General features: G+C 46.2%; 8 non-coding genes across 8 annotated transcripts; all 8 read right to left on the bottom strand.

Moving 5' to 3' along the window:
- Window positions 1-1,615: 1,615 nt before the first annotated feature.
- LOC130343036 (U2 spliceosomal RNA) lies at window positions 1,616-1,806 on the bottom strand. Its single transcript, XR_008882468.1, has one exon. It is a non-coding gene; the product is annotated as a U2 spliceosomal RNA (small nuclear RNA).
- Window positions 1,807-3,898: 2,092 nt separating this feature from the next.
- LOC130343035 (U2 spliceosomal RNA) lies at window positions 3,899-4,089 on the bottom strand. The gene has a single exon (XR_008882467.1). It is a non-coding gene; the product is annotated as a U2 spliceosomal RNA (small nuclear RNA).
- Window positions 4,090-6,180: 2,091 nt separating this feature from the next.
- On the bottom strand, window positions 6,181-6,371 carry LOC130343034 (U2 spliceosomal RNA). Its single transcript, XR_008882466.1, has one exon. It is a non-coding gene; the product is annotated as a U2 spliceosomal RNA (small nuclear RNA).
- A 2,086-nt stretch (window positions 6,372-8,457) lies between these two features.
- Window positions 8,458-8,648, bottom strand: LOC130343008 (U2 spliceosomal RNA). Its single transcript, XR_008882442.1, has one exon. It is a non-coding gene; the product is annotated as a U2 spliceosomal RNA (small nuclear RNA).
- Window positions 8,649-10,736: 2,088 nt separating this feature from the next.
- LOC130343033 (U2 spliceosomal RNA) lies at window positions 10,737-10,927 on the bottom strand. The gene has a single exon (XR_008882465.1). It is a non-coding gene; the product is annotated as a U2 spliceosomal RNA (small nuclear RNA).
- A 2,089-nt stretch (window positions 10,928-13,016) lies between these two features.
- On the bottom strand, window positions 13,017-13,207 carry LOC130343031 (U2 spliceosomal RNA). Its single transcript, XR_008882463.1, has one exon. It is a non-coding gene; the product is annotated as a U2 spliceosomal RNA (small nuclear RNA).
- A 2,090-nt stretch (window positions 13,208-15,297) lies between these two features.
- LOC130343030 (U2 spliceosomal RNA) lies at window positions 15,298-15,488 on the bottom strand. Its single transcript, XR_008882462.1, has one exon. It is a non-coding gene; the product is annotated as a U2 spliceosomal RNA (small nuclear RNA).
- Window positions 15,489-17,579: 2,091 nt separating this feature from the next.
- On the bottom strand, window positions 17,580-17,770 carry LOC130343028 (U2 spliceosomal RNA). The gene has a single exon (XR_008882461.1). It is a non-coding gene; the product is annotated as a U2 spliceosomal RNA (small nuclear RNA).
- Between the last annotated feature and the right edge of the window lie 675 nt (window positions 17,771-18,445).

Genomic DNA, 18,445 nt, shown 5'->3' with positions numbered 1-18,445 from the left:
GCAGTGCTGATGCTCCTCATAAAGCTGTCGCTGCTGTGAAGGTTCTAGGTGACATCACAAATCCCTTTGGTTACATACACAACAAAGCTGGGTTGTTGTTGTTTACACTCTGCAAGGCCTGTGGAAGTGAGTGACATCATAGCACTGTAGTTCTGAGGGTTCAAGATGGATGCAACAATCTCCTGTTGCTTCTATGAAGGCCGTAATAGACGACATCACCAAACAGCTCCATAGTCACATACACAGCAAAGGAGAGATGTTGTTTACACCTAGTGATGTCAGTGGTATTGAGTGACATCACAGCACAGTGCTAAGGCTCCTGGGCCTGGACACAGCAGCGGCTGCAATATCTCAACGGAGAATACGTTTATATCTATGTGTGTGTGTGCGCATATATATATATATATATATATATATATATATATATATATATATATATTTCTCCGCCGAAATCACTTTTAAACCCATTTCCACCTTTTTTTCCCTTCTCTTCCTCTTACTTTTTTTTCACGTTTTTTTACGTTTTTCTCCTTTTCGCCTCTTTTCTGGGCGTATTATTCTTCTTTTTCTTCTTTTTTTTTTCGTCTAATGCATACCCCATCAGTGCAGCAATGCTTATTCAATACCGCCAGCAGATGGAGACACTGGGGGATAATTTTCTAAGGATTTATACTGATTTTTCCTGTCTGAATTTGTCGCACAGAAAGTTGCAGGCCAAATATGTGTGACATTTCTGCGACTTTAGCTTCTAGAGCATTTTTACAACATTATACATAGGTGCTGAATACATAAAAAGCGACTGTTCAGCGACAGACAAGTCGCATCGGCTGAAAGTAGGCCAGAATGTCAGTCCATGTTGGAGCAGGTTTAGATACAGTCTAAAGCATAGATCTCAAAGTCTGTGCACAGAATTTAGCAAGGGCCTCGCACCTTCTGATGCATCAGGTAGGTGCACAATAGCATAGCCTAACCCTCTGTACTTTGGTCTATATTGATGCGGGACATAGACAGCCAGCTGATGACCAATCCATTAGTGCAATGGATGGCTGGAAGCATTTGTCTTTGCCTTTGCAATACCACAGAAGCAATGCATGGTCAATGTACAGCAATGACACACCTGTGTGAACAGCCAGGAGACCCCCCCCCCCCCCCATGTTATGTTACATAGTTACATAGTTAGTACGGTCGAAAAAAGACATATGTCCATCACGTTCAACCAGGGAATTAAGGGGTAGGGGTGTGGCGCGATATTGGGGAAGGGATGAGATTTTATATTTCTTCATAAGCATTAATCTTATTTTGTCAATTAGGAACATTCAGCACCCACCCGCTATCAAGGCAGCTGCCTATCATGTCATGCCCTACCTGCACAGGTGTGCTGGCTACTCAAATGATCCAATTAAGGAGGCCATTTAGTCAGCAGCAGCAGAAGTCCTGTGCCTGGACGCTCCAACAGGGGCCAGACACAAGCAGAAGCAGAAGCAGCAGAAGCAGCAGCAGCACCACCTTTTGTTTTTTGGCTGCAGCAGCAGCAAGGCCCACAGGGCTGGCTAGCTGGCTAGCCAGCAAGCAGGTAGCAATGAAAGTAGGAATCTTTCTTTTTAACCCTGTAAGGGGGTGGTGCACTGTACCCGAAGATACTGCCATATCGGGTCAATGCATAGGGCGACGGAAGCAAGCTTCGAAATCGGCCCCCGTTCTCAAAAATCCATTTAATATATGGTCCCCAGATAGGGGACGTATCAGATATTAAACTGATAAGAACAGATACTACACTTGATCTTAGCCAAAAGGCCGAGAAGCGATAACCGTGAAAGGGGCGGGCCCAACAAGGTCCCCTTCATGGGCACTATCACTGCTTGCTGTCAGGGAGGCTGCCAGACAATTTTCCATGCACACTCTGGGCTGGGGGGCAGTCAACCACCAGTACACACAGCAGAACCTAAACCCATACCATTATTGCTAAGCAGCAAGACAGGGGCCCATTGCACTCCCACGGGGCCTTTTTAAATGCAATCCATAACCCGGATTTGCCAGGAACCCTTCTTACTCCTCCTACTTGCATGTGACACTGGGCTTAGGATCTGCATAGGAAACACACACACAAGCACACACCTACCTTTGTTGCCTGCAGATGCCTCCTTGGCTGTCCCCAAACGGTATCAAACCAACACCCACGGGAAGCTGTAAGCATAGAGGACATGCCTGCACCCCATTGGACTTACCTGTGTGGGTTAAATCCGGGTTATTTGACAACCTATGGCGGTGATGGTTCTGCTCAGGCAGAGCAGTGCTGATGCTCCTCATAAAGCTGTCGCTGCTGTGAAGGTTCTAGGTGACATCACAAATCCCTATGGTTACATACACAACAAAGCTGGGTTGTTGTTGTTTACACTCTGCAAGGCCTGTGGAAGTGAGTGACATCATAGCACTGTAGTTCTGAGGGTTCAAGATGGATGCAACAATCTCCTGTTGCTTCTATGAAGGCCGTAATAGACGACATCACCAAACAGCTCCATAGTCACATACACAGCAAAGGAGAGATGTTGTTTACACCTAGTGATGTCAGTGGTATTGAGTGACATCACAGCACAGTGCTAAGGCTCCTGGGCCTGGACACAGCAGCGGCTGCAATATCTCAACGGAGAATACGTTTATATCTATGTGTGTGTGTGCGCATATATATATATATATATATATATATATATATATATATATATATTTCTCCGCCGAAATCACTTTTAAACCCATTTCCACCTTTTTTTCCCTTCTCTTCCTCTTACTTTTTTTTCACGTTTTTTTACGTTTTTCTCCTTTTCGCCTCTTTTCTGGGCGTATTATTCTTCTTTTTCTTCTTTTTTTTCGTCTAATGCATACCCCATCAGTGCAGCAATGCTTATTCAATACCGCCAGCAGATGGAGACACTGGGGGATAATTTTCTAAGGATTTATACTGATTTTTCCTGTCTGAATTTGTCGCACAGAAAGTTGCAGGCCAAATATGTGTGACATTTCTGCGACTTTAGCTTCTAGAGCATTTTTACAACATTATACATAGGTGCTGAATACATAAAAAGCGACTGTTCAGCGACAGACAAGTCGCATCGGCTGAAAGTAGGCCAGAATGTCAGTCCATGTTGGAGCAGGTTTAGATACAGTCTAAAGCATAGATCTCAAAGTCTGTGCACAGAATTTAGCAAGGGCCTCGCACCTTCTGATGCATCAGGTAGGTGCACAATAGCATAGCCTAACCCTCTGTACTTTGGTCTATATTGATGCGGGACATAGACAGCCAGCTGATGACCAATCCATTAGTGCAATGGATGGCTGGAAGCATTTGTCTTTGCCTTTGCAATACCACAGAAGCAATGCATGGTCAATGTACAGCAATGACACACCTGTGTGAACAGCCAGGAGACCCCCCCCCCCCCCCCCATGTTATGTTACATAGTTACATAGTTAGTACGGTCGAAAAAAGACATATGTCCATCACGTTCAACCAGGGAATTAAGGGGTAGGGGTGTGGCGCGATATTGGGGAAGGGATGAGATTTTATATTTCTTCATAAGCATTAATCTTATTTTGTCAATTAGGAACATTCAGCACCCACCCGCTATCAAGGCAGCTGCCTATCATGTCATGCCCTACCTGCACAGGTGTGCTGGCTACTCAAATGATCCAATTAAGGAGGCCATTTAGTCAGCAGCAGCAGAAGTCCTGTGCCTGGACGCTCCAACAGGGGCCAGACACAAGCAGAAGCAGAAGCAGCAGAAGCAGCAGCAGCACCACCTTTTGTTTTTTGGCTGCAGCAGCAGCAAGGCCCACAGGGCTGGCTAGCTGGCTAGCCAGCAAGCAGGTAGCAATGAAAGTAGGAATCTTTCTTTTTAACCCTGTAAGGGGGTGGTGCACTGTACCCGAAGATACTGCCATATCGGGTCAATGCATAGGGCGACGGAAGCAAGCTTCGAAATCGGCCCCCGTTCTCAAAAATCCATTTAATATATGGTCCCCAGATAGGGGACGTATCAGATATTAAACTGATAAGAACAGATACTACACTTGATCTTAGCCAAAAGGCCGAGAAGCGATAACCGTGAAAGGGGCGGGCCCAACAAGGTCCCCTTCATGGGCACTATCACTGCTTGCTGTCAGGGAGGCTGCCAGACAATTTTCCATGCACACTCTGGGCTGGGGGGCAGTCAACCACCAGTACACACAGCAGAACCTAAACCCATACCATTATTGCTAAGCAGCAAGACAGGGGCCCATTGCACTCCCACGGGGCCTTTTTAAATGCAATCCATAACCCGGATTTGCCAGGAACCCTTCTTACTCCTCCTACTTGCATGTGACACTGGGCTTAGGATCTGCATAGGAAACACACACACAAGCACACACCTACCTTTGTTGCCTGCAGATGCCTCCTTGGCTGTCCCCAAACGGTATCAAACCAACACCCACGGGAAGCTGTAAGCATAGAGGACATGCCTGCACCCCATTGGACTTACCTGTGTGGGTTAAATCCGGGTTATTTGACAACCTATGGCGGTGATGGTTCTGCTCAGGCAGAGCAGTGCTGATGCTCCTCATAAAGCTGTCGCTGCTGTGAAGGTTCTAGGTGACATCACAAATCCCTTTGGTTACATACACAACAAAGCTGGGTTGTTGTTGTTTACACTCTGCAAGGCCTGTGGAAGTGAGTGACATCATAGCACTGTAGTTCTGAGGGTTCAAGATGGATGCAACAATCTCCTGTTGCTTCTATGAAGGCCGTAATAGACGACATCACCAAACAGCTCCATAGTCACATACACAGCAAAGGAGAGATGTTGTTTACACCTAGTGATGTCAGTGGTATTGAGTGACATCACAGCACAGTGCTAAGGCTCCTGGGCCTGGACACAGCAGCGGCTGCAATATCTCAACGGAGAATACGTTTATATCTATGTGTGTGTGTGCGCATATATATATATATATATATATATATATATATATATATATATATTTCTCCGCCGAAATCACTTTTAAACCCATTTCCACCTTTTTTTCCCTTCTCTTCCTCTTACTTTTTTTTCACGTTTTTTTACGTTTTTCTCCTTTTCGCCTCTTTTCTGGGCGTATTATTCTTCTTTTTCTTCTTTTTTTTCGTCTAATGCATACCCCATCAGTGCAGCAATGCTTATTCAATACCGCCAGCAGATGGAGACACTGGGGGATAATTTTCTAAGGATTTATACTGATTTTTCCTGTCTGAATTTGTCGCACAGAAAGTTGCAGGCCAAATATGTGTGACATTTCTGCGACTTTAGCTTCTAGAGCATTTTTACAACATTATACATAGGTGCTGAATACATAAAAAGCGACTGTTCAGCGACAGACAAGTCGCATCGGCTGAAAGTAGGCCAGAATGTCAGTCCATGTTGGAGCAGGTTTAGATACAGTCTAAAGCATAGATCTCAAAGTCTGTGCACAGAATTTAGCAAGGGCCTCGCACCTTCTGATGCATCAGGTAGGTGCACAATAGCATAGCCTAACCCTCTGTACTTTGGTCTATATTGATGCGGGACATAGACAGCCAGCTGATGACCAATCCATTAGTGCAATGGATGGCTGGAAGCATTTGTCTTTGCCTTTGCAATACCACAGAAGCAATGCATGGTCAATGTACAGCAATGACACACCTGTGTGAACAGCCAGGAGACCCCCCCCCCCCCCCCATGTTATGTTACATAGTTACATAGTTAGTACGGTCGAAAAAAGACATATGTCCATCACGTTCAACCAGGGAATTAAGGGGTAGGGGTGTGGCGCGATATTGGGGAAGGGATGAGATTTTATATTTCTTCATAAGCATTAATCTTATTTTGTCAATTAGGAACATTCAGCACCCACCCGCTATCAAGGCAGCTGCCTATCATGTCATGCCCTACCTGCACAGGTGTGCTGGCTACTCAAATGATCCAATTAAGGAGGCCATTTAGTCAGCAGCAGCAGAAGTCCTGTGCCTGGACGCTCCAACAGGGGCCAGACACAAGCAGAAGCAGAAGCAGCAGAAGCAGCAGCAGCACCACCTTTTGTTTTTTGGCTGCAGCAGCAGCAAGGCCCACAGGGCTGGCTAGCTGGCTAGCCAGCAAGCAGGTAGCAATGAAAGTAGGAATCTTTCTTTTTAACCCTGTAAGGGGGTGGTGCACTGTACCCGAAGATACTGCCATATCGGGTCAATGCATAGGGCGACGGAAGCAAGCTTCGAAATCGGCCCCCGTTCTCAAAAATCCATTTAATATATGGTCCCCAGATAGGGGACGTATCAGATATTAAACTGATAAGAACAGATACTACACTTGATCTTAGCCAAAAGGCCGAGAAGCGATAACCGTGAAAGGGGCGGGCCCAACAAGGTCCCCTTCATGGGCACTATCACTGCTTGCTGTCAGGGAGGCTGCCAGACAATTTTCCATGCACACTCTGGGCTGGGGGGCAGTCAACCACCAGTACACACAGCAGAACCTAAACCCATACCATTATTGCTAAGCAGCAAGACAGGGGCCCATTGCACTCCCACGGGGCCTTTTTAAATGCAATCCATAACCCGGATTTGCCAGGAACCCTTCTTACTCCTCCTACTTGCATGTGACACTGGGCTTAGGATCTGCATAGGAAACACACACACAAGCACACACCTACCTTTGTTGCCTGCAGATGCCTCCTTGGCTGTCCCCAAACGGTATCAAACCAACACCCACGGGAAGCTGTAAGCATAGAGGACATGCCTGCACCCCATTGGACTTACCTGTGTGGGTTAAATCCGGGTTATTTGACAACCTATGGCGGTGATGGTTCTGCTCAGGCAGAGCAGTGCTGATGCTCCTCATAAAGCTGTCGCTGCTGTGAAGGTTCTAGGTGACATCACAAATCCCTTTGGTTACATACACAACAAAGCTGGGTTGTTGTTGTTTACACTCTGCAAGGCCTGTGGAAGTGAGTGACATCATAGCACTGTAGTTCTGAGGGTTCAAGATGGATGCAACAATCTCCTGTTGCTTCTATGAAGGCCGTAATAGACGACATCACCAAACAGCTCCATAGTCACATACACAGCAAAGGAGAGATGTTGTTTACACCTAGTGATGTCAGTGGTATTGAGTGACATCACAGCACAGTGCTAAGGCTCCTGGGCCTGGACACAGCAGCGGCTGCAATATCTCAACGGAGAATACGTTTATATATATGTGTGTGTGTGCGCGTATATATATATATATATATATATATATATATATATATATTTCTCCGCCGAAATCACTTTTAAACCCATTTCCACCTTTTTTTCCCTTCTCTTCCTCTTACTTTTTTTTCACGTTTTTTTACGTTTTTCTCCTTTTCGCCTCTTTTCTGGGCGTATTATTCTTCTTTTTCTTCTTTTTTTTCGTCTAATGCATACCCCATCAGTGCAGCAATGCTTATTCAATACCGCCAGCAGATGGAGACACTGGGGGATAATTTTCTAAGGATTTATACAGATTTTTCCTGTCTGAATTTGTCGCACAGAAAGTTGCAGGCCAAATATGTGTGACATTTCTGCGACTTTAGCTTCTAGAGCATTTTTACAACATTATACATAGGTGCTGAATACATAAAAAGCGACTGTTCAGCGACAGACAAGTCGCATCGGCTGAAAGTAGGCCAGAATGTCAGTCCATGTTGGAGCAGGTTTAGATACAGTCTAAAGCATAGATCTCAAAGTCTGTGCACAGAATTTAGCAAGGGCCTCGCACCTTCTGATGCATCAGGTAGGTGCACAATAGCATAGCCTAACCCTCTGTACTTTGGTCTATATTGATGCGGGACATAGACAGCCAGCTGATGACCAATCCATTAGTGCAATGGATGGCTGGAAGCATTTGTCTTTGCCTTTGCAATACCACAGAAGCAATGCATGGTCAATGTACAGCAATGACACACCTGTGTGAACAGCCAGGAGACCCCCCCCCCCCCCCATGTTATGTTACATAGTTACATAGTTAGTACGGTCGAAAAAAGACATATGTCCATCACGTTCAACCAGGGAATTAAGGGGTAGGGGTGTGGCGCGATATTGGGGAAGGGATGAGATTTTATATTTCTTCATAAGCATTAATCTTATTTTGTCAATTAGGAACATTCAGCACCCACCCGCTATCAAGGCAGCTGCCTATCATGTCATGCCCTACCTGCACAGGTGTGCTGGCTACTCAAATGATCCAATTAAGGAGGCCATTTAGTCAGCAGCAGCAGAAGTCCTGTGCCTGGACGCTCCAACAGGGGCCAGACACAAGCAGAAGCAGAAGCAGCAGAAGCAGCAGCAGCACCACCTTTTGTTTTTTGGCTGCAGCAGCAGCAAGGCCCACAGGGCTGGCTAGCTGGCTAGCCAGCAAGCAGGTAGCAATGAAAGTAGGAATCTTTCTTTTTAACCCTGTAAGGGGGTGGTGCACTGTACCCGAAGATACTGCCATATCGGGTCAATGCATAGGGCGACGGAAGCAAGCTTCGAAATCAGCCCCCGTTCTCAAAAATCCATTTAATATATGGTCCCCAGATAGGGGACGTATCAGATATTAAACTGATAAGAACAGATACTACACTTGATCTTAGCCAAAAGGCCGAGAAGCGATAACCGTGAAAGGGGCGGGCCCAACAAGGTCCCCTTCATGGGCACTATCACTGCTTGCTGTCAGGGAGGCTGCCAGACAATTTTCCATGCACACTCTGGGCTGGGGGGCAGTCAACCACCAGTACACACAGCAGAACCTAAACCCATACCATTATTGCTAAGCAGCAAGACAGGGGCCCATTGCACTCCCACGGGGCCTTTTTAAATGCAATCCATAACCCGGATTTGCCAGGAACCCTTCTTACTCCTCCTACTTGCATGTGACACTGGGCTTAGGATCTGCATAGGAAACACACACACAAGCACACACCTACTTTTGTTGCCTGCAGATGCCTCCTTGGCTGTCCCCAAACGGTATCAAACCAACACCCACGGGAAGCTGTAAGCATAGAGGACATGCCTGCACCCCATTGGACTTACCTGTGTGGGTTAAATCCGGGTTATTTGACAACCTATGGCGGTGATGGTTCTGCTCAGGCAGAGCAGTGCTGATGCTCCTCATAAAGCTGTCGCTGCTGTGAAGGTTCTAGGTGACATCACAAATCCCTTTGGTTACATACACAACAAAGCTGGGTTGTTGTTGTTTACACTCTGCAAGGCCTGTGGAAGTGAGTGACATCATAGCACTGTAGTTCTGAGGGTTCAAGATGGATGCAACAATCTCCTGTTGCTTCTATGAAGGCCGTAATAGACGACATCACCAAACAGCTCCATAGTCACATACACAGCAAAGGAGAGATGTTGTTTACACCTAGTGATGTCAGTGGTATTGAGTGACATCACAGCACAGTGCTAAGGCTCCTGGGCCTGGACACAGCAGCGGCTGCAATATCTCAACGGAGAATACGTTTATATCTATGTGTGTGTGTGCGCATATATATATATATATATATATATATATATATATATATATTTCTCCGCCGAAATCACTTTTAAACCCATTTCCACCTTTTTTTCCCTTCTCTTCCTCTTACTTTTTTTTCACGTTTTTTTACGTTTTTCTCCTTTTCGCCTCTTTTCTGGGCGTATTATTCTTCTTTTTCTTCTTTTTTTTCGTCTAATGCATACCCCATCAGTGCAGCAATGCTTATTCAATACCGCCAGCAGATGGAGACACTGGGGGATAATTTTCTAAGGATTTATACTGATTTTTCCTGTCTGAATTTGTCGCACAGAAAGTTGCAGGCCAAATATGTGTGACATTTCTGCGACTTTAGCTTCTAGAGCATTTTTACAACATTATACATAGGTGCTGAATACATAAAAAGCGACTGTTCAGCGACAGACAAGTCGCATCGGCTGAAAGTAGGCCAGAATGTCAGTCCATGTTGGAGCAGGTTTAGATACAGTCTAAAGCATAGATCTCAAAGTCTGTGCACAGAATTTAGCAAGGGCCTCGCACCTTCTGATGCATCAGGTAGGTGCACAATAGCATAGCCTAACCCTCTGTACTTTGGTCTATATTGATGCGGGACATAGACAGCCAGCTGATGACCAATCCATTAGTGCAATGGATGGCTGGAAGCATTTGTCTTTGCCTTTGCAATACCACAGAAGCAATGCATGGTCAATGTACAGCAATGACACACCTGTGTGAACAGCCAGGAGACCCCCCCCCCCCCCCCCATGTTATGTTACATAGTTACATAGTTAGTACGGTCGAAAAAAGACATATGTCCATCACGTTCAACCAGGGAATTAAGGGGTAGGGGTGTGGCGCGATATTGGGGAAGGGATGAGATTTTATATTTCTTCATAAGCATTAATCTTATTTTGTCAATTAGGAACATTCAGCACCCACCCGCTATCAAGGCAGCTGCCTATCATGTCATGCCCTACCTGCACAGGTGTGCTGGCTACTCAAATGATCCAATTAAGGAGGCCATTTAGTCAGCAGCAGCAGAAGTCCTGTGCCTGGACGCTCCAACAGGGGCCAGACACAAGCAGAAGCAGAAGCAGCAGAAGCAGCAGCAGCACCACCTTTTGTTTTTTGGCTGCAGCAGCAGCAAGGCCCACAGGGCTGGCTAGCTGGCTAGCCAGCAAGCAGGTAGCAATGAAAGTAGGAATCTTTCTTTTTAACCCTGTAAGGGGGTGGTGCACTGTACCCGAAGATACTGCCATATCGGGTCAATGCATAGGGCGACGGAAGCAAGCTTCGAAATCGGCCCCCGTTCTCAAAAATCCATTTAATATATGGTCCCCAGATAGGGGACGTATCAGATATTAAACTGATAAGAACAGATACTACACTTGATCTTAGCCAAAAGGCCGAGAAGCGATAACTGTGAAAGGGGCGGGCCCAACAAGGTCCCCTTCATGGGCACTATCACTGCTTGCTCTCAGGGAGGCTGCCAGACAATTTTCCATGCACACTCTGGGCTGGGGGGCAGTCAACCACCAGTACACACAGCAGAACCTAAACCCATACCATTATTGCTAAGCAGCAAGACAGGGGCCCATTGCACTCCCACGGGGCCTTTTTAAATGCAATCCATAACCCGGATTTGCCAGGAACCCTTCTTACTCCTCCTACTTGCATGTGACACTGGGCTTAGGATCTGCATAGGAAACACACACACAAGCACACACCTACCTTTGTTGCCTGCAGATGCCTCCTTGGCTGTCCCCAAACGGTATCAAACCAACACCCACGGGAAGCTGTAAGCATAGAGGACATGCCTGCACCCCATTGGACTTACCTGTGTGGGTTAAATCCGGGTTATTTGACAACCTATGGCGGTGATGGTTCTGCTCAGGCAGAGCAGTGCTGATGCTCCTCATAAAGCTGTCGCTGCTGTGAAGGTTCTAGGTGACATCACAAATCCCTTTGGTTACATACACAACAAAGCTGGGTTGTTGTTGTTTACACTCTGCAAGGCCTGTGGAAGTGAGTGACATCATAGCACTGTAGTTCTGAGGGTTCAAGATGGATGCAACAATCTCCTGTTGCTTCTATGAAGGCCGTAATAGACGACATCACCAAACAGCTCCATAGTCACATACACAGCAAAGGAGAGATGTTGTTTACACCTAGTGATGTCAGTGGTATTGAGTGACATCACAGCACAGTGCTAAGGCTCCTGGGCCTGGACACAGCAGCGGCTGCAATATCTCAACGGAGAATACGTTTATATCTATGTGTGTGTGTGCGCATATATATATATATATATATATATATATATATATATATATTTCTCCGCCGAAATCACTTTTAAACCCATTTCCACCTTTTTTTCCCTTCTCTTCCTCTTACTTTTTTTTCACGTTTTTTTACGTTTTTCTCCTTTTCGCCTCTTTTCTGGGCGTATTATTCTTCTTTTTCTTCTTTTTTTTCGTCTAATGCATACCCCATCAGTGCAGCAATGCTTATTCAATACCGCCAGCAGATGGAGACACTGGGGGATAATTTTCTAAGGATTTATACTGATTTTTCCTGTCTGAATTTGTCGCACAGAAAGTTGCAGGCCAAATATGTGTGACATTTCTGCGACTTTAGCTTCTAGAGCATTTTTACAACATTATACATAGGTGCTGAATACATAAAAAGCGACTGTTCAGCGACAGACAAGTCGCATCGGCTGAAAGTAGGCCAGAATGTCAGTCCATGTTGGAGCAGGTTTAGATACAGTCTAAAGCATAGATCTCAAAGTCTGTGCACAGAATTTAGCAAGGGCCTCGCACCTTCTGATGCATCAGGTAGGTGCACAATAGCATAGCCTAACCCTCTGTACTTTGGTCTATATTGATGCGGGACATAGACAGCCAGCTGATGACCAATCCATTAGTGCAATGGATGGCTGGAAGCATTTGTCTTTGCCTTTGCAATACCACAGAAGCAATGCATGGTCAATGTACAGCAATGACACACCTGTGTGAACAGCCAGGAGACCCCCCCCCCCCCCCCCCATGTTATGTTACATAGTTACATAGTTAGTACGGTCGAAAAAAGACATATGTCCATCACGTTCAACCAGGGAATTAAGGGGTAGGGGTGTGGCGCGATATTGGGGAAGGGATGAGATTTTATATTTCTTCATAAGCATTAATCTTATTTTGTCAATTAGGAACATTCAGCACCCACCCGCTATCAAGGCAGCTGCCTATCATGTCATGCCCTACCTGCACAGGTGTGCTGGCTACTCAAATGATCCAATTAAGGAGGCCATTTAGTCAGCAGCAGCAGAAGTCCTGTGCCTGGACGCTCCAACAGGGGCCAGACACAAGCAGAAGCAGAAGCAGCAGAAGCAGCAGCAGCACCACCTTTTGTTTTTTGGCTGCAGCAGCAGCAAGGCCCACAGGGCTGGCTAGCTGGCTAGCCAGCAAGCAGGTAGCAATGAAAGTAGGAATCTTTCTTTTTAACCCTGTAAGGGGGTGGTGCACTGTACCCGAAGATACTGCCATATCGGGTCAATGCATAGGGCGACGGAAGCAAGCTTCGAAATCGGCCCCCGTTCTCAAAAATCCATTTAATATATGGTCCCCAGATAGGGGACGTATCAGATATTAAACTGATAAGAACAGATACTACACTTGATCTTAGCCAAAAGGCCGAGAAGCGATAACCGTGAAAGGGGCGGGCCCAACAAGGTCCCCTTCATGGGCACTATCACTGCTTGCTGTCAGGGAGGCTGCCAGACAATTTTCCATGCACACTCTGGGCTGGGGGGCAGTCAACCACCAGTACACACAGCAGAACCTAAACCCATACCATTATTGCTAAGCAGCAAGACAGGGGCCCATTGCACTCCCACGGGGCCTTTTTAAATGCAATCCATAACCCGGATTTGCCAGGAACCCTTCTTACTCCTCCTACTTGCATGTGACACTGGGCTTAGGATCTGCATAGGAAACACACACACAAGCACACACCTACCTTTGTTGCCTGCAGATGCCTCCTTGGCTGTCCCCAAACGGTATCAAACCAACACCCACGGGAAGCTGTAAGCATAGAGGACATGCCTGCACCCCATTGGACTTACCTGTGTGGGTTAAATCCGGGTTATTTGACAACCTATGGCGGTGATGGTTCTGCTCAGGCAGAGCAGTGCTGATGCTCCTCATAAAGCTGTCGCTGCTGTGAAGGTTCTAGGTGACATCACAAATCCCTTTGGTTACATACACAACAAAGCTGGGTTGTTGTTGTTTATACTCTGCAAGGCCTGTGGAAGTGAGTGACATCATAGCACTGTAGTTCTGAGGGTTCAAGATGGATGCAACAATCTCCTGTTGCTTCTATGAAGGCCGTAATAGACGACATCACCAAACAGCTCCATAGTCACATACACAGCAAAGGAGAGATGTTGTTTACACCTAGTGATGTCAGTGGTATTGAGTGACATCACAGCACAGTGCTAAGGCTCCTGGGCCTGGACACAGCAGCGGCTGCAATATCTCAACGGAGAATACGTTTATATCTATGTGTGTGTGTGCGCATATATATATATATATATATATATATATATATATATATATATATTTCTCCGCCGAAATCACTTTTAAACCCATTTCCACCTTTTTTTCCCTTCTCTTCCTCTTACTTTTTTTTCAAGTTTTTTTACGTTTTTCTCCTTTTCGCCTCTTTTCTGGGCGTATTATTCTTCTTTTTCTTCTTTTTTTTCGTCTAATGCATACCCCATCAGTGCAGCAATGCTTATTCAATACCGCCAGCAGATGGAGACACTGGGGGATAATTTTCTAAGGATTTATACTGATTTTTCCTGTCTGAATTTGTCGCACAGAAAGTTGCAGGCCAAATATGTGTGACATTTCTGCGACTTTAGCTTCTAGAGCATTTTTACAACATTATACATAGGTGCTGAATACATAAAAAGCGACTGTTCAGCGACAGACAAGTCGCATCGGCTGAAAGTAGGCCAGAATGTCAGTCCATGTTGGAGCAGGTTTAGATACAGTCTAAAGCATAGATCTCAAAGTCTGTGCACAGAATTTAGCAAGGGCCTCGCACCTTCTGATGCATCAGGTAGGTGCACAATAGCATAGCCTAACCCTCTGTACATTGGTCTATATTGATGCGGGACATAGACAGCCAGCTGATGACCAATCCATTAGTGCAATGGATGGCTGGAAGCATTTGTCTTTGCCTTTGCAATACCACAGAAGCAATGCATGGTCAATGTACAGCAATGACACACCTGTGTGAACAGCCAGGAGACCCCCCCCCCCCCCCATGTTATGTTACATAGTTACATAGTTAGTACGGTCGAAAAAAGACATATGTCCATCACGTTCAACCAGGGAATTAAGGGGTAGGGGTGTGGCGCGATATTGGGGAAGGGATGAGATTTTATATTTCTTCATAAGCATTAATCTTATTTTGTCAATTAGGAACATTCAGCACCCACCCGCTATCAAGGCAGCTGCCTATCATGTCATGCCCTACCTGCACAGGTGTGCTGGCTACTCAAATGATCCAATTAAGGAGGCCATTTAGTCAGCAGCAGCAGAAGTCCTGTGCCTGGACGCTCCAACAGGGGCCAGACACAAGCAGAAGCAGAAGCAGCAGAAGCAGCAGCAGCACCACCTTTTGTTTTTTGGCTGCAGCAGCAGCAAGGCCCACAGGGCTGGCTAGCTGGCTAGCCAGCAAGCAGGTAGCAATGAAAGTAGGAATCTTTCTTTTTAACCCTGTAAGGGGGTGGTGCACTGTACCCGAAGATACTGCCATATCGGGTCAATGCATAGGGCGACGGAAGCAAGCTTCGAAATCGGCCCCCGTTCTCAAAAATCCATTTAATATATGGTCCCCAGATAGGGGACGTATCAGATATTAAACTGATAAGAACAGATACTACACTTGATCTTAGCCAAAAGGCCGAGAAGCGATAACCGTGAAAGGGGCGGGCCCAACAAGGTCCCCTTCATGGGCACTATCACTGCTTGCTGTCAGGGAGGCTGCCAGACAATTTTCCATGCACACTCTGGGCTGGGGGGCAGTCAACCACCAGTACACACAGCAGAACCTAAACCCATACCATTATTGCTAAGCAGCAAGACAGGGGCCCATTGCACTCCCACGGGGCCTTTTTAAATGCAATCCATAACCCGGATTTGCCAGGAACCCTTCTTACTCCTCCTACTTGCATGTGACACTGGGCTTAGGATCTGCATAGGAAACACACACACAAGCACACACCTACCTTTGTTGCCTGCAGATGCCTCCTTGGCTGTCCCCAAACGGTATCAAACCAACACCCACGGGAAGCTGTAAGCATAGAGGACATGCCTGCACCCCATTGGACTTACCTGTGTGGGTTAAATCCGGGTTATTTGACAACCTATGGCGGTGATGGTTCTGCTCAGGCAGAGCAGTGCTGATGCTCCTCATAAAGCTGTCGCTGCTGTGAAGGTTCTAGGTGACATCACAAATCCCTTTGGTTACATACACAACAAAGCTGGGTTGTTGTTGTTTACACTCTGCAAGGCCTGTGGAAGTGAGTGACATCATAGCACTGTAGTTCTGAGGGTTCAAGATGGATGCAACAATCTCCTGTTACTTCTATGAAGGCCATAATAGACGACATCACCAAACAGCTCCATAGTCACATACACAGCAAAGGAGAGATGTTGTTTACACCTAGTGATGTCAGTGGTATTGAGTGACATCACAGCACAGTGCTAAGGCTCCTGGGCCTGGACACAGCAGCGGCTGCAATATCTCAACGGAGAATACGTTTATATCTATGTGTGTGTGTGCGCATATATATATATATATATATATATATATATATATATATATTTCTCCGCCGAAATCACTTTTAAACCCATTTCCACCTTTTTTTCCCTTCTCTTCCTCTTACTTTTTTTTCACGTTTTTTTACGTTTTTCTCCTTTTCGCCTCTTTTCTGGGCGTATTATTCTTCTTTTTCTTCTTTTTTTTCGTCTAATGCATACCCCATCAGTGCAGCAATGCTTATTCAATACCGCCAGCAGATGGAGACACTGGGGGATAATTTTCTAAGGATTTATACTGATTTTTCCTGTCTGAATTTGTCGCACAGAAAGTTGCAGGCCAAATATGTGTGACATTTCTGCGACTTTAGCTTCTAGAGCATTTTTACAACATTATACATAGGTGCTGAATACATAAAAAGCGACTGTTCAGCGACAGACAAGTCGCATCGGCTGAAAGTAGGCCAGAATGTCAGTCCATGTTGGAGCAGGTTTAGATACAGTCTAAAGCATAGATCTCAAAGTCTGTGCACAGAATTTAGCAAGGGCCTCGCACCTTCTGATGCATCAGGTAGGTGCACAATAGCATAGCCTAACCCTCTGTACTTTGGTCTATATTGATGCGGGACATAGACAGCCAGCTGATGACCAATCCATTAGTGCAATGGATGGCTGGAAGCATTTGTCTTTGCCTTTGCAATACCACAGAAGCAATGCATGGTCAATGTACAGCAATGACACACCTGTGTGAACAGCCAGGAGACCCCCCCCCCCCCCCCCCTCATGTTATGTTACATAGTTACATAGTTAGTACGGTCGAAAAAAGACATATGTCCATCACGTTCAACCAGGGAATTAAGGGGTAGGGGTGTGGCGCGATATTGGGGAAGGGATGAGATTTTATATTTCTTCATAAGCATTAATCTTATTTTGTCAATTAGGAACATTCAGCACCCACCCGCTATCAAGGCAGCTGCCTATCATGTCATGCCCTACCTGCACAGGTGTGCTGGCTACTCAAATGATCCAATTAAGGAGGCCATTTAGTCAGCAGCAGCAGAAGTCCTGTGCCTGGACGCTCCAACAGGGGCCAGACACAAGCAGAAGCAGAAGCAGCAGAAGCAGCAGCAGCACCACCTTTTGTTTTTTGGCTGCAGCAGCAGCAAGGCCCACAGGGCTGGCTAGCTGGCTAGCCAGCAAGCAGGTAGCAATGAAAGTAGGAATCTTTCTTTTTAACCCTGTAAGGGGGTGGTGCACTGTACCCGAAGATACTGCCATATCGGGTCAATGCATAGGGCGACGGAAGCAAGCTTCGAAATCGGCCCCCGTTCTCAAAAATCCATTTAATATATGGTCCCCAGATAGGGGACGTATCAGATATTAAACTGATAAGAACAGATACTACACTTGATCTTAGCCAAAAGGCCGAGAAGCGATAACCGTGAAAGGGGCGGGCCCAACAAGGTCCCCTTCATGGGCACTATCACTGCTTGCTGTCAGGGAGGCTGCCAGACAATTTTCCATGCACACTCTGGGCTGGGGGGCAGTCAACCACCAGTACACACAGCAGAACCTAAACCCATACCATTATTGCTAAGCAGCAAGACAGGGGCCCATTGCACTCCCACGGGGCCTTTTTAAATGCAATCCATAACCCGGATTTGCCAGGAACCCTTCTTACTCCTCCTACTTGCATGTGACACTGGGCTTAGGATCTGCATAGGAAACACACACACAAGCACACACCTACCTTTGTTGCCTGCAGATGCCTCCTTGGCTGTCCCCAAACGGTATCAAACCAACACCCACGGGAAGCTGTAAGCATAGAGGACATGCCTGCACCCCATTGGACTTACCTGTGTGGGTTAAATCCGGGTTATTTGACAACCTATGGCGGTGATGGTTCTGCTCAGGCAGAGCAGTGCTGATGCTCCTCATAAAGCTGTCGCTGCTGTGAAGGTTCTAGGTGACATCACAAATCCCTTTGGTTACATACACAACAAAGCTGGGTTGTTGTTGTTTATACTCTGCAAGGCCTGTGGAAGTGAGTGACATCATAGCACTGTAGTTCTGAGGGTTCAAGATGGATGCAACAATCTCCTGTTGCTTCTA

The sequence above is a fragment of the Hyla sarda genome, unplaced genomic scaffold (genome assembly GCF_029499605.1).
Source record: "Hyla sarda isolate aHylSar1 unplaced genomic scaffold, aHylSar1.hap1 scaffold_665, whole genome shotgun sequence".
Lineage (NCBI taxonomy): Eukaryota > Metazoa > Chordata > Amphibia > Anura > Hylidae > Hyla > Hyla sarda.
The sequence above is the reverse complement of the archived record's forward strand: the minus strand, read 5'-3'. Positions and strand labels throughout refer to the sequence as shown.